General features: G+C 40.5%; 1 pseudogene; it reads right to left on the reverse strand.

The window, feature by feature from the left end:
* Nucleotides 1-5,419: 5,419 nt before the first annotated feature.
* On the reverse strand, nucleotides 5,420-7,664 carry LOC103581329 (annotated as a pseudogene).
* Nucleotides 7,665-13,846: the final 6,182 nt, after the last annotated feature.

The following is a 13,846-nucleotide window of genomic DNA, read 5'->3' on the forward strand; positions in this document are numbered from 1 at the left end:
GAAATAAAGCAGAAGAATATTGTAAGAGAATTTAGGAGTCCTTGAACCCTGAACTTCATATTTCCATATGCCAAAATAAGGGATATCCCTTGGGCCTGCACCCCTTATGGTGGCAAAGAGAATTGTGTTTTGTTTTGTAACAGCTGCAAAAGTCTCCTTAGCACTCTTGCACCAGAATTTTACACAAGGCAATGCTCTCTAACATATAGTTTAGGGAATTAGAAGCAGTAAGTACAATTTTAGGCAAATTTTTATTTTAAAATAAAAATTATGGAGAAAAAGAGTTAAACTTTTCATGTTAGTTTAAAATGAAAAACCCTTCCTAGGCATTGATTTTGATCAATTGAGAACTTAAGCTCCCATTTACTCTGACAGGCTGAGCAAGATGTTTTTCTATTCCAGAGTCATACTTGTTCTAAATAATAGAAAGTGGTCTGTGTAATAATACATACATATCCGAGTTAGAAACTATTGTTTTCTCTGTCTTGAAAACGCTTGATGGTATTTACATTCTAAATTAAACTGAGCACTGTATATTGATTTTAATATGTTAAGATGAAATTCAATTTCATGACTATTGCTAACATCACAGAGCATGTAGGATCAATGTGTTTACTGATTTCCTGCTTACTACCAATATCTCCCCAAGGGTTTGATACAAGATTTACAAGAGCATTGTTTCTGAAAATATGTGCATAAATATGCTATCAAATAAGCTACAGTGCACTGCACATTAAGTAGTGAATGATTTGTTTGCTGCATTTTAATCAACCTGGCAAAAATGCTGACATATCCTTTGGAGACTTCACTGTAGTGAGCCCACCTAGTGGAGCTCAATCCTGTCCCTGGGAGTGAAGCTGGCAGGGGAGGTCTCCTTATGACTGCTTTTAGAATTCACCCTCCCCCAAAAGGAGGAAGTGCATTCAGCTAAGAGAGTGAATGCTCAGGATATGACTGCTGAGATGGCAGAAGGCCTGATGGCCAATTAGGTAGTAGTAAGTATATGCGTGTGTGCATGGATCTAGCTCTATAAAGCCTTCCTTTGACAACAGAGAGGCACTGTAATGCAGCTGGACTTGGAGGTGAACAGCACTGGAGTCAAGTCCAGTTCATGTCATTTACCAGCTGGCTGATGTTGAGCAAATTACTTAACCTATCTGTGACTCAATGTCCTCATCTGAAAAATGGGAATAATAATAGTAAGTACCTCATAGAGTTGTGAAGATTGAATGAAACAATACACATAAAGCCCTCCCCACAGTACTTGGCATTGAGGAAGAGCTCAATAAATGGCAGCTATTATTAATAGAAAAAACTCATATCCCAGTCATTCAAGCAACATTTTTATTGAATTCTTATTATGAGCAAGACACTGTATAGACACTTAGGGGGATGCAAATATGAGTACAACATATTTTCTGCTTTAGAGGAGCTTAAGTTCTAGTTGGGTAGATAGATACATGGATAAATATAGCTGATCATAAAACACAGTGAAGTGCCAGAAGAAAGGTATAATAAAGAACTATGGGAGTTCACAAGGTAAATAGATTACTTCCTGGTGGGAGGATCAGGGAAGCCCTCTTGAAAAGGATACGATTTGTTTTTGAGTCTTGAAGAATAAATGGAATTTTAATGTGCAGAGGGTTGTATGTGCAGAGGAATAAAGATATGGAAGCAAGAATATGAGACAGAGATGTCTAGCAATTCTGGTTGTCAGGAGAAGTATGTGGCAATCTAATGGAAAAGAAGTTTGAAAAGTAGGTTGGAGGAAGATGATGGAGAACACTGAAGGCCAAGCTCAAGAGTTTGGTCTTTGTTTGGTATGAAATGGGGAGGCATTGACCTTTGCTCCACTGAGGAACAAGCTGATCTGAGCTGTGCAGCAGGAAAAGTAAGCTGTCAGCTCACACTCCAGAGCATGCCTAGAACCATTTGATTGGTTTACGTGCACAACCTATTTAGTCTCCACAAACCCCTCTGAGGTGAGTACTAGTATTGCCGCCATTTACACATGAGGAATCTGAGACACAGAAGAATGATAGCAACTGCCCAAGATGACATAGTAGTCAGGAACTGACAGAGGCAGGATTTGAACTCTGGTAGTCTGGCATCAGCACCCTTGCCCTTGACCACTAATCCCACCTCTGCTGCTCCAGAAGAAGGTGACAGTAGAGTGAGGGGGCTGGGGAGTAGGCCACCATCAGCGGGCTACTGAGGCAGAATGAGGACCTGAAGAAATAGAGTAAAGCAGCGTCATGGTGGAGGAAGACAACTCTGAGAACCGTGGCAGGGATAGTGCTGATGGGACTAAGGGGTTAGCTTCACATCACACAGTGAGAAAGTGAGAAAGAGGATCCAATGCAGCGACTTTGTCTCTGGAAGGGGGACAGTTCAGGGCATGGCTGGGTTGAGGCAGTGCCACATGGAGTGACCCACCAGTGTGCATGTCATTATCTGATAGACCTGTGGGTGACCTCGTAGAGTATTGGTTTATCCATCTAGAAACTAAAGACTTGAAGGATTATTTCAGATTAAATGAGATATACAATGTTTATAGAAGTGGCTGAAACATAGGGGGCACTCAATAAACATTAATCTCCTCTCCTGCTGAGAGGCCAGCGAGCGTGGATGAGAGAACGGAGGAGGAAGAGGTAGAAGATGCTATCACAGAGAGTTAATCTCTCCTGCCCTGTTGGGTTGTTCTGTGTTCAGAAACTTCACAGGGGACTTGCCGGGAAGGTGAGAGTTGAGAAGCAGACACCGCGGTTGGAGTGGGCCCCAAGCAATCCTGGATCTCTACCTGCATGGGAAGGGTGGGTAGAAAGGGCGAGAGAAAAAAAGATGGTCAGAGAGAAAGGGAAGCTGTTTTGGCCCCATGATAAGGCTGACATCCTTATATTAGGGCTCAAGATGAAGGCATGTTGAATAAGAGGATGAGGCCTGTGTGCAAAGTTTCTTTCAAACAACCAGCCAACACCTGGGAGATGTCCTTGGCCACATGCCACAATGTGACCTTGTGACCAATTTGGCATATAAACTTGAAATTCAGAAAGGAGCCAATTGATTTTAAATCCGTTTGAGAGCAGCTGTGGAGCCTCATTCCATAAGGGGGGATTCTTTCTTGACAGATTTTTCTGCCAACCAGTTGGCCATTCTAATTACTGAATTCAGGAAGCTGAAGTGGCACCAGGGAGAAGGGTCACAGAATTGATGAGATTAGATCAATTCCACAGTCAGAATCCCGGGGAAATGAGACAATTTGTAAAAGATCTAAACCTACAAACTATTCCTTGGACTACTGAGTTGGCTAATCTATAAAGATGAGAGAACGAGGGAAATAATTGCTCAAAAATAGGGGAGATTCCAAATTTTCTGGAAAAGGCAAAAGAGGGAAGAAATTCCCTTGGAGAAAAAGCTGGATAAAGCTTAGAGGCAATCCTTTACTAACTGAATAAAAGTCTCCAACCACAGAACACCTCAGAAAGACACCTCCGAAACACTAAGCAAGGCTCATTGAGACATCTGACTGTTCTAGAGAGACTAAACAGAAAGTTTAAGGCCTACAACAGTGGCCTGAGCTACCCCAGATTATAAAGCAGCAGAAATGTGCGTTAATGACCTCAGACTCCTCCTGAGTGAACCCTTCATCTCCAGACCCAGCCACTGCCCCATAAACATGTCAGGTTGTCGCACCTCATTCTAGGGCTAATACCTCTCTATTCTCCATGATTTCTTCCTGGCCAACCTGGACTATGTACAATAAACATGCTTTGTCCTCAGATCTGAAACCATTGTGGTTGAACCAGCCTCTGTGGACCTCAGGTCTGTGTGCCTTCAGCTGATGACTCACTATCATGGTGAGAGTGTCGAGATCATTCTACAGCAGTTCTCAAAGTACAGTCCAAGGAACCCAAGGTCCTTGAGACACTTTCCTTGGACACACAGCATCTTCCTTTTTCCAACTATGTACCCCTATAAAGCCAGACTTTCTTTAGATATTTCAATCAAAAAGACATCTTGCAGCACATTAAATGCAAACACAGATATGGAAATCCAACTCTGTTTTATAAAACCAGACATTTACAAAAGATTTGCAAAAATGTAAGACAATGCTGCTCTTCACAGATTTTTTTGCTTCAGAAAATATAGTTATTATCCAAAAAATATTGTTTATGCTAACGTGTAATGAATTGATTATGTTATATTTAAGTGAATTAAAATATTTTAAAAGTGTTCTGTTTTCTTAAAAAAATTGGTTAATATCCATAGAAACAACACATCCAAAAACAAAACAAAAGTCTTTTGGGGTCCTCAATAATTCTTGAGAGTATAAAAAACCCTCAAAAGTTTGAGGTCTGCTATTCTGAAAGGATGTAATGTGTTTTGTTTTACACATTGGTTATGACTTCATCTTGGCTGGGGGGTAATATTCTTGGAACACATATGTAACAAAAACTGCCATCCTGGGATTATGGGGATATCCTTACTCAGGGAATACAGCTCCCAAAATGACCGTCTTTTGACAAATAGATACGAAGCCATTCTATACACTTTTTAGAACCTTTATAAAGAAATAACAAATATTTAACCACAACTCACACAGACACTGCCATAAATCTCAACTTCTATCCACTACTGGAATTACTTTTAGCCACCTGGTTCACTACAGGCTCTGGTCTTATCTGATGCAGCTTATTTCAGGGTGTTAAGTAAATACAGTGCAAATCTTAACTACCAAGCTAACCTCTTGTTGCTTCTTGGAGCACTAATTCCTAACATGCCTATTCTTGAGCCCCACCCCAGATCTCTTGATGTAGAATCACCCAGAGTGAATCTAGGAAACCTACATTTTTAACAAGGACCCCAAGTGATATGATCTGCAGCTGAGTTTGGGAACCAAGAGCATTTGCCTCAGCCAGAGCTCTCAATTCTACCTCCCTAATTCATCTCTTTTTTTTTCTTACTAAGTAACAACTTTCATAAACTTTTCATATCTCAGATATACTGCTTTTTTTTTCCAATTTTTCATTCTTGCTTTCTCGTTTAAGCTTCTGAAATATTTTTATATATTAGAGACAGTGGTTTTGCCCCAGTTTTTACTAATTCTCCATAGGATTCCATATCTCCCAGTGAAAGACTATCTTTGTATTTTGTTTATAAAGGAGTCAGATAACTTTTCCACAAAAACCACCATAATTTAAAAAGTTAATAAACTATCATCAACAACAGGATAATCAGAGTTGTGGTCCTCACTACAAGAAAGAAAGGAGTTAGCAGTTGTGGCTCTCCCAGAGCTGGAAGCACTAACAAGGGTGAATGGGAAGATCTGGGACAATGAAAATCACTTTTTAAAAAATATGTATTTATTTATTCATATATACATTCACTTTGCAATATTATATTAAACATGCATGAAAAACTAAAGGGTTTTAAAGAATTTTTCAAAGTCCTATACTGAGGCTTTGGCAATGTCTCCACAAAATATTTCATGAGGAACAAATACTAATTAGTCCAAAGAGATGCACTTAGGTTTTGCTGGATCATACTGTGCTCTTCCTAAATAGGTAAGAAATAAGTGTCTTTCTTTGACTTTAAACAACCTTGTATTAAACACCTGTGGGAACTTGACAATGATGTGGTGGGGAATGCTCATCACATTGTGCACATAATCAAAAGTCACCATGGTTTTTTTATTTGCAGTTAACATCTTTGGGATTCTGGCGATCATATGTTGAACTTCATTATGTTTAAAACCAAGTTCAAGACAATTGACAAATAGACAAATTCAAGACAGTTCATATTTTCTTTCACAATCTCCAGACCTCCAGTTAGTAGCCTTGGGAGATGAACTACCAGATCTCTAGTCTTCACACTTAATTAAAGTTCTTTATAAAAGATCCCAATCTGTTATCCAGTCTCCACTGAAAAATTCAGCAAAAATCATGCATTTCTGACCATCTGTGCAATATCTGAAATTTTTGACTATAGTTATGCCACCCTTGGTCTTTAGATTTTCAAGGTCTTCAGAGAAAATTGTATAATTTTTAGTGAGGAGTGTTCCCAGTTGGTTATCCTCTATACTCAGATCTTTAAGTAATAGGAGTATTTGCTTAATGTCTTTTTCAAAATCCAGTCTCAGAAAGTTTGCTGCATCTGTATGTTTTCCCATCTTGGATAAACGCACTCCTAGAAGCACTAACTTCTGCAGAGTCTCAGAATGATCCACATTGTTTCAAAGTGTGAAGGAAACTGGGGGCAATGGAGGGTCTTCAAAAATCTGAACAGCCTACTCCTCAGAAATTGGCTTCTAGAGACCGTTTAGAATCAGAGTTGGGTATCTCTTGTGTCTTCTGTAACTGCTCATTCACAGAAGGAAGCAGAGTGCTTTGGGCAGAATTATTCTCTTGCCTACTTCAGTTGGTAGACTAGGAACTATTCCATAAGGAGGAAGTCTTATGTAGTGGATTGAATTATGTCCCCCCAAAATTCATTGAAGCTTGAATTGTGTCCCCCAAGTTTTATGTGTTAGAAACTTAGCCCCCACTGTGATTGTAAAGAGGGTGGGAAATCCTATTATGTTAATTGTGAGGCCTTGAAGAGGTGATTAGATTGTAGGGGCATGTAGTGGTGAATGGATTAAAAATAGTGGTCGGGGTGTGGTTCTGAGGACTTTAAAAGAAGAGAGTATGTCTGTCTCTCTCTCTCTTGCTCTCTCTGCTTCCACCATCTTGCAATGTGAGACCCCTGGGTCACTGTTGTCACCATCAGATGGACTTTGGACTCTCCAGCCTCAGAAACCATAAGCAATAAATTTTATTTTCTTTATAAATCACCCAGTTGCAGGTATTCTGTTATAGCAACACAAAACGGACTAATACATCCTGTAAGTCTTAAATTCTCACTGGAGAATGCAATTGTCAGAGGATATCTGAGACTGAACAGAAAAGCCATGCAACAATGTTTTTTCTGGTTGTAGTGGATTTAATGTCCCCCCAAAGTCACTGAAGCTTGAATTGTTTTCCCCCAGTTTTATGTATTAGAAACTTGGCCCCCACTGTGACTGTTAAGAAGGTGGGAAATCCTATTATGGTAACTGAAAGGTGGAGCCTTGAAGAGGTGATTAGATTGTAGGACCATGCAATAGTGAATGGATTAAAAATGGTGGTCAGGGGTGTGGTTGGGAGGGCTTTGTTTTTTTTACTGGTAAGGGGATTGCAACCCCTGGCTCAGTGCTATCTGCACCACGCTCAGCCAGTGAGTGCACCGATCAACCCCATATAGGATCCAAACCCATGGCCACAGCACTACCAGTGCCGCACTCTCCCGAGTGAGCCACGGGGCCAGCCCAGGGAGGGCTTTAAAAGAAGAGGAGAGTGTTTCTGTGCTCTCTATCTTCTCTCTGCTTCCAACATCTTGCAATGTGAGACCCCTACATCACTGTGGCTACCACCAGATGGACTTTGGACTTCCCAGCCTCAGAAACTTTAAGCAATAAATTTTGTTTTCTTTACAAATTACCCTGTTCCATGTATCTTCTGATAAGCAACAGAAGTGGACTAATACACTGGTCTTGGAAAACATTCTGTGAGGTGTGTAGCATTAATGAAGCTACTCAATTTAATTGAATTTAATCACCTGGGTATCTGTTAGGCTGATGGGGCCATTCTTCTTAAAGAAGTCTGCGGCGAGGCCTGTTCCTCTTCGTGTGTCCCACGGTGGCGACTGGGCTTGCCTGGCCGCACGTACCATCTGGCAGTGCCATACGCCCCCTCGTCCGCCAGCCAGCCCCGCCCCAAAAATTCACTTTTAAGTCCTTCCCAGTACATCCCTGGTGCCTCTGTCCTGAGATCTTCCCTTCCTTTGGGAGAAAAAGAGAGACAAACTCATGACTGGGGATGTGGACTGTTTCAAGAATTGACTCTGGCTCCCTTGGGGTCCGAGATTTGCAAGTGACGTAAGACTGGAGACGATACTGAATGTTTTTGTTTTTGTTTCGTTTTGTTTTTCTAGTATACACGTCCTTATGGGAGAAATAGAAGAGAACAAAGCATCCATAAATGTGCAGGGGTAGACGAGTTATCTTCAAAATCCTGAACACGATGGTGGTAATAAAGGCCTTTGATTTGTTTTAAATTATTAATACTTGGCTCATTTTTTAAGTAGGCATCTAATTTATAATAGAAACAGAGACTTGAGAAGGAGACCATCATTCCTCTCTCGCTGTCAGTGCGGCTTGTTTCCTGCAGGACGTTTTGGAGTGCTCGGCCCTGCAGACGCTCTGTCTAAGTCTGCTCCACAAGGAGCCAATGCAGGAGCGTTGCTTGATGGACGTGCACAGCCTCGCTAGCCGCCGCGGTATTAATAGCACAAGTGGGCAGAATCCCGGGAACAAGACGTTACCGCTCACTCTGCAAGACAACCTCACGTTCGTATTGACTTGCTCTGGCAAAGTATTTCCTGAGACCCTTTCTGAAGTTCCCCCTGCTTCCCATTATGCCATTACTAGTAGTTAGGGCTTTCGGCTGTCGTTGATGGAGAGGTGGGGATGCCATCGTTTCTAAGTGCTCCTGGAAAGTGCTGACTTGGCAACCCTGGAGACTGAGGGTTTTATATATCCCCAGTAGAGGCAGGACCTAAGCAATGGCAGGAGTTTTCCACTAGGGTTTGCCAACAGATTTCCAACTTGCTTTGTAAGGCTTAATGCTTGAGTTTCAGTCTCAGAGCGGGGAGAGGTGATTAGAATTGGAAGGTGTGATAGTACAGCTAGGAAAGTCCAAATTAATTTCTCACGAACCAAAGAACAGCCAGAAATGATTATCTTGACTGCTTAATGCCTCATTTAACCTCTCCTTGCAACTCTCTATTGACCGCTCCCAAACATCTATTTGATTTTTGAAAATACCATCAGGTTAATTAAGGTTTGATGTTTTTAACTTCTTTGATTAGAGCTAAAAATGTATAAATATAAATTGTGGAGATGCCTTTTGTAAGAAAAGAACAAATAATTTACAGAAAAATTCTCTAAGCCCTATCCTTCCTCCCTTCTCACCTTCCACATCCCTGAAGGAGAACGGGGTAGGGCTACTGAAACCCATTCAAGATTTACTTCAAAAATATCTTTGAGACAAAGAACAAACATGACAGGAATTGTATCTAATCATGTTGAATTCCCTTGGAAACTGCCTTTGGGAAAATTCCAATTCTTCAGTTTTATTCTAATCTCTCCACAACTTGGAACAAGCTTCTTGCTAGAAATAATAGTATTAAATTAAAAGTATAAACAATTATTAGAAATATATAGTTTTAGAAACCATTAAATTTGTTCTTTAAGCAGGTTTATTACTTTTCTGCATACTTGCATGAAAATTTGTCTTCTACCAATTTGACATAAAATAGCTGGGATCAAATTTATTCACCTTGTCAATACCATTATTTTGTACTGTCACATATTGAGAATATTATCTGGTAGCAGGTATAGTTCCTCAAAAAGTAGACTCCCCGCCCCCCGCAACTCACCAAAGTTTAGCCATTATTTTGTTTGTTGAAAAATAAGCATAGTCTTATATCAAAGGTTCTGCTGTACCTATAGTGATTTAGAATTCAAATGTGGCTAATTTATAAAACAACCACATATCACTGTTCACAGCAGGAATCAGGTACTTAATACAAACTCTACTCTAAACATAGTTTCTTTTCTTAGGCCTTTTGCTTTCGGAAGAGTCTCCAGCCAATACTAAGGAACATTTCCTCTCCTCCTGCCTCTGAAAGCTCAATCACAGGGGCACGGTATCACAATGTTTTGACTTTATGTTGGAGTATCATAGGCCTGGCCAGAACACAGCCACCTGCACTTTGATTGGCTGAGAAAGTTCTCAGTGCCCGACAAGGTACATTTTATGAGCACTCCAGATTTTCTACCCATATATCTACAAGAATAGCAAGCCAGGCTTAGGAGACATCGATTGGAAAGCAAAAGCAGAAGAGAGAAATCATGTGCACAGTATATTGGTTTTAAGGCATTTGTCCCATGAGTGAAAGATGAGTTTTGCAATTGGTTCTAAACAAGCTGCACAGTGCATGCTTAAAGAAGGAAAGAAAAGGGAAGCTAGGTGTTTTCAAAATAACTTTAACAGAGATTCACGGACAGAGAAGCTGAAAGATGAGGAAGGAAAGGGGTTTGGGAGGAAGAGGCAGTGGAGGATTGGAGGACATGACTGGGTGATTTAGCCAAGCCAATTACATAGCTCTGGGAGTATGAGCCAGTCAAATTGTCCAGTCCTCTGCATGCTATCTGGAAAATGGGGGTGATGACACCTACCTTAAAGAGTTCACAAGCAGCAAGAAGGAAAATCTGTGACAGTGGCTGGTAAACTAAAATAAAACATTTAATCACCATCACTGTCATCATCATTCTTGTCTCACCACTTCTCTTATTGTAATTTTGCCTCTTTTTCTTGGTTCTTTCTTTTCAATTAGGGTATGTGCAGTTTTTTGTTTTTGTTTTTGTTTGTGTTTTTTCCTATCCATAGTCCTATGTCTGCCTTGATAACTTTTTCTTTCTTTCTTCAGTTAGCATGAGTTATTCTTTTCTCACTAAATCCATCACCCATCTAATGCCAGATACACGACCTTCTGTATCTGAAACAGTTCAGAAACACAATTCTATTTTTTTAATTGGCAAAGAAGTTACTTGCCATATTTATATTCACTCCTACACACAAATTTGAAACTTAGCATTTCTCTAAAGAAGAAAGAAAAGAAAGGGAAGGAGTAGGAGGAGAATAAGAAGAAAGAGACGTAGAAACCAATGTTGGTAGGACTTTGCCCTGAGTGTTAAGGTCATTTGAATGAATGAGCTGATTGATTATGAAGAATGATTTCATGCAAAAAAATCTGGGTTCAGATTGTACTGGCAGCCTCAAAAAACTCAGGAACCAGGTCAGTGTACAGAAATCTTGGTGAGGAACACACAGTCTCCTGCAGGTGCCAATGTCAGAATGATTCTGCTCCAATCATCTTTTCTCATGTAACACTCTGTTCAATTCTTAAACCCCCCAAAATGGAGTATGGCCCAGTTTTGGTCATGGACTTGCCCCTTAACCAAGGGTCAGGAAAGGAAGATAGAGCACCTGGGCACTATGATTTACAGTTCCACAAGGACCACAAAGAATGTGAAGAGGGTGGGTTGTTCTCAAAAAAAAAAAAGGTGCTGGTGCTGCTATGAAGAAAGAGAGGGAATAAAAAATAGACTATATGAGGAAATAATGCTGGGCTGCAAAACCCACAAATCTCCTCTTTGCCACACAAAAGACTTCCACCTCTGAACTCAACTTGTTGGTCTCTGTCTCCATAAAAACAAAAAACTTATTTATTTATTTTCCAGTTAGTTCCAGTTGTGATCTAACATATCTGACATGCAGTGCGACTCTTATCTACCTTGTTCTAGCTTATGCCTAAAATTTCATAAGCATTTTGGTTCCCACTTTACATTACAAGACTACATGAGTGCAAAGTCAGCTGAAACCTCTAAGTTGTTTTTATACAAATTGTATTTAAGCCAGGTCTTGCTAGCTTCTTTATATGTGTGCAGCTGATTTTTAATCTTAAATGTAGAACTACACATTTATACCTATTAACTTATGTCAATTGTTTCAATCTGCCAGGGCCTTTTCAAAATCCTGATCCTGCCATTCAATAATTTGGCCATGTCTGTATGCATGCAGCCATCACTGCAGATTTATAAACTTCTGTAGAGTCTTGGTTTAGAGAGGGCTGGCGAAGCAGAGAGCCTTTATTTACATCCACACTTCACTTACTGGCTTTGCAAACTAGGACACATTTCTTAATCCTTCTGTGTCTCTTTTCTATATGTGAATTAGGGATAACAATACCTGCCTTGTAAGGTCTTTTTTTTTTTGAGATTAAATGAGTTTATTCATATAAAAACCTAATAGCATTCAATAATTATTAGTTACTATAATATTATCTATGTACATTAAAGTCAGTAATAAAAATGTATAGAATGGAATCCTGGAAGAGCTTTTCCTTTCATATGGCATTACCTGCATATCAATGAGAATTACCGACACATCTCTTCTGCTTTGTCAACCTGAATCTAACAACAATGTTAATATTTAGCCATGTTTTGCATATCATTTTAATAGGGCACCGCTCTGTGTACTTGCTTCCTTGCAGCCAGGGCAAACTCTCCAAGGGCTGCCTATAGGCTCAAGAGTTTTGGACACAAAGTTAGAAGACTCTGCTTCCAGTCCTCACCCTTCATCTATTAGCTGAGCGATCACAGGCCTGTCATTGAACTTCTCTGTATCTGAAAAAAGTGGAATAGTTAGATCAGATTTAACTTTATTGAAAGCCCAGATTACTTTTAAAATCCTTCATAAGACTCCTTCATGCCTCAGTCTAGCCCGTGACACTAAAATCCCATGGTCATGTATCCCTGAGCAATAGCACTGAACTTCTGTAGGGTTTTGCCATCATGTGTTTCACCAGTGTGGGACACTGAGGCTCGTCTGGGTATTATTGGGACTGGGTATTGTGACTGAGTGATTCTAGGTGCAGACACTACTGTCCTCATGGCTCTTAGAACAGTGGTGTTACGGAATCAGCAGTTTTTGTAAACTCCTCACGTGGAAATTTGCCCCAGATTTGCTGAGTCAGTATTTCTGGAGGTGGGACCTAGGAATTGGTCATTTAATAAAGTCCCCAGGTGATTCTTATGTGCACCAAAGTTTGAGAACTACTAACCTGCACAGGGCTATATACCCCGTGGGGAATTCAGAAATGCTTCTTAAATAAATTCATTCTCTGCCTATGAAGAGGAAGCCTACCAGATATTGGAAATTGTACATGGGAACCTTTACTTTTTGTCTACTTACACAGAGCCATGCAAAGTTGTTAATGTGCAAGTATCCATTTGCTCTTCAGATACTTAATCTGTGATATCTTCTGCAGAGGCATTCAAGCTGCGGAATCTACTCTTATAAATTAGCTCTGGAAAACACTTTTCAAAAATAGTCAGAGATGAACTTACCCATCAGGGATTTCCTAAGTCAATTCTGCATTAGAAAATAGATGATCTTTTCCCCTGTGGCTCCTGACAATACATTAGAGATCCCACAACTATAGTGAAGCCATTCTCCCAAAGCCTCAGCCAAAGCACTCACGGGGCACCACAGAACAGTAGGTCTCCAGCATACCGCACCTGAAAGTGTAAGCCCTCCAGGGAACGATGGAGGGAGGGAGGGAAGGATGAGGCCCCTCATCACAGAGAGCTGACAGTATAGTTGGAAAAGTGTGAGGCACCTGTACAAGAGCATCATCAGAATCTATGAGATTTAAAACCAGAACTGCTTCTGCAAGCCTCATTTCTGCCACTCTGATTATCGTTATCCTTGTTTTATAATCCATACTCCTATATAGTGAAGGGATGCTAAGTTTGCCAGTAAATAGATTGCAAGTGCTACAAATGCTAAGTGCTACTATTCTTTTGAGCTGTTTTGCAGAGAGATGTCATATTTTCAGAGCTTTCAAAATGACATTTCCATTCACACCGAATTCCATTTCAAAATGAGCTTTCTAAATTCTGTAAGCCTCTTCAAGGTGTAGGAGAAGAAAGAATATATTAGTTTCTTCTTTCACTCTTTTTTTTTTTCCTTTTTGTCTTTTTTCGTGACTGGCAACGGATCGCAACTGGCAACGGGATCGCAACCCTCAGTGTTGCCCCCGCACCTTACTCAGCCAGTGAGCGGCCGGTCTGTATGTGGGATCTGAACCCTCGGCAGGAGCGCCACCGCGCTTCCCAAGCGGCGCACTATAGCAGTGCGCC

Source organism: Galeopterus variegatus, unplaced genomic scaffold (genome assembly GCF_000696425.1).
Source record: "Galeopterus variegatus unplaced genomic scaffold, G_variegatus-3.0.2 Scaffold12808, whole genome shotgun sequence".
Lineage (NCBI taxonomy): Eukaryota > Metazoa > Chordata > Mammalia > Dermoptera > Cynocephalidae > Galeopterus > Galeopterus variegatus.